Genomic DNA, 3,112 nt, shown 5'->3' with positions numbered 1-3,112 from the left:
ACATATATATATATGAACATTCACAAGCCATTCTTGATATCAGGCCATGTATTATGAATATATAAATAGTTACGATTACACAAATTATAAGAAAGTCTAGCCCTTAAAAATGCAGGTTTTCTTCTTCATTCAAATATGTAAACTGAATCAAACGAACTTGTTACATGCAGTGTCAAATGAATCAATTAATTTATAAACTGAATTTCCACTTATGATGCTTAAAAGACTCTTTTCAATGAAATAATAAGATGCAATAAACTAAACAACGTTAAATTTCAATTGGAACCTGTGCAATCATTTTGAACACCTTCAACTGTCACTTTGTTGTTTTGCAAGCTTTCACGATGGCTCTCTGTAGCAGGCTCAGAGCTACCTTAAATTTGCATCTCCTGTTAATATCTACAGAGGTCAAACTTCTAAATGAAACATAATTATAATTAATAAACTTCTTGGTACGTATAATGACTGCCTTGTCTGTGATAGTTGCCGCAAGAAAAGTTTGTTAAAATCGTACCTGATACTTCTTGGAGGAAGAAAGTGGATAATTAGAAATAGCAGCAGCTTGAGGAAAGACGCAAAAACATAAAAAGCTAAAACAAAATTATTAATGGGGGGTAACCATGGAATTAAACACAATTAATCAATAAGAAAAAGAAGAAGAAAAAGTTGAATTACCTTTGTATTAGCACATTTATATTAAAACCTAACAAAAATAAATCAGATTTGGGTATAAAAAAGTTAAAATAAAATCATTAATTAATTAAAGAATAATAAAAACTAGGTAACCACGCAAATAAAAAAAAGAAGAAAAAGAAAAAATTGAATTACACACCACGCTTGAATCCAGTTGAGCCATGGATGGTAAGTAATATCAATAGGAAAGGCAGAAGAAGATGGTAGATGGTGGACTGACGATTTGTAGAATGGAAGTCTGGTTATTTGAGATTGAAGAGAGAAGGAAGTGGCCTATCCTTACTCATATGATTGATTATTAAGATAAATATAATCGTATATACTTAAAAAATTAGTCAAACAAATATAAGAAAATAAGTTAGACAGTGGTGAGTGCAAGGAAACCAACGAAAAGCATAAAATATAAAAGAAGATGCAACAACAGAATATATACAAAAAACATAAAATATAAAAGAAGATATAACAACAGAGAATATACGTGATGGAAGCCAGGAAATATGCAGCGGAAACTATCCAAGATCGAAATAAGTACGAAAGCAAACTACATACAAATCACATAAGAATTAATCTGTTGTAGTACAAATTCACTCACTGGTATACTTTCCAGATATCTTCAAGTCATCCTACAGCCTTTTGTCCTGTGACCTTAATTGATTCTATGAATCCTATTTTTCTGAGTGGGCATAAAAACACAATAAGTTTGTTTTTCTAGAGAGATTATTGCGTTTTTTCTGAATACTATGTTATCTCTAACGCGTACTCAAAAAACCAATAACCTCTCTTATCCGCTTGGGACGCATACGATAAGATTAATGGTTTTGTTGCCCACGCAGCTAATATTTTAAATAAAATAGATTATCCATTTTTTAATTAAAATTAATAAATAAAATTTTAATTAAAAATTAATCTATTAATTATTCAAAACACATTATCCACGTACGGTCCAAATAATTAAGGCACAACAGGGACCGTAGGAATAAATTAATAAGGCTACAAATTCTAATAAGAATCCATATTGAACCAGTATATTCTTATTGTAATTAATCATAAATTATTCCACTAAAAATTCATAATTGAACCCCTTATTAATTTAACTTTCCATAACATAATAATTTGTGTTCTCCGTGTAAAGATTACAGATGCTTGTCAAATAAAATAAATTACTGACAATTTATTTAAATAACAATTTTAATCTTTAAAATTGTCGCTTAACTTATTTCATGTGTCGGATTAAAAATACACCTACATGGTTTACACAATGAAACATTATAAGCTTACGTAAAGTGCATCATCATTCTACAAACTAAGACATGGATTCTATCATTAATTAATATTTCACAAATACAAGTTGTCTTTGCTCAATTCACCGAGAATTATTGTCCGGATAAATGAAACTCGCTCTTTAATGAATTAAAGCATAAAGCAATGCATATATGTTCATATTAATTAAATCAAGATTAAAAACATAAATCTTATTTCTAATGTCCTACAGAATACGTTTTAATAGTCAATATAAAACAACCATTCTCTACTTAGTCCAGTTAGATACATATGAAATGTACTAAAGCCATTATTATAGAATATGCTAAAAAATTTATTCATTTAATGCAAATCTCCAATTAAAAAGAAATAATTGTACAAAGAAATAACACAAAAAACATACCATTACATTTGCATGGTTAATAGTATATCTATCAATCTCCCACTTAGACTCATAACCATGCATTTATTATTTTAACTCTCATTCCTTCTACATGACTATCAAAGTCTTTGTTGATAAGCTCTTTGTAAAAGGATCAGCCATGTTATTTTCCGGTGCAATCTTCTTCACCACCACATCACCCCTCTGAACTATGTCTCGTATCAAGTGATACTTTCACTTAATGTGTTTTGCCTTTTATGGCTCCGTGGCTCCTTCAAGTTTGTAACCGCCCCGCTATTATCACAGTAAAGTGTAATAGGTGATTAAACTGATGGAACCACACCTAGATCCATTAGGAAGTTCCTAAGCCATACTGTTCCTTTGGTTGCCTCAGCGGCTGCCACATACTCAACTTCCATGGTGGAGTCAGCAACACAAGTTTACTTAATACTATTCCAACTTATGGCTCCACCTCCCAGGACAAACACATTTCTGATGTAGATTTTCGGAAGTCCTTATCAGACTGAAAGTATGAATCTGTATACCCAATGGGTAGACCAACATATAATCTCTAGTCCTTTTTAAGTACTTGGTTATATATTTAACTGTAGTCCAATGTTCTCGCCTAGGGTTAGACTAAAATCTGCTAACCATGCCAATAACAAAGCATATATCAGGTTTAGTGCACAACATTGCATATATGAGACTTCTTACTACTGAAGTATAAGAAACTACCTTCACACTCTCTATCTCTTCAAGAGTCTTAGGACACTGATC

The sequence above is a fragment of the Jatropha curcas genome, chromosome 1 (genome assembly GCF_041381405.1).
Source record: "Jatropha curcas cultivar XTBG-Jc1 chromosome 1, XTBG_Jcur_1.0, whole genome shotgun sequence".
Taxonomy (NCBI): Eukaryota; Viridiplantae; Streptophyta; class Magnoliopsida; order Malpighiales; family Euphorbiaceae; genus Jatropha; species Jatropha curcas.
The sequence above is the reverse complement of the archived record's forward strand: the minus strand, read 5'-3'. Positions refer to the sequence as shown.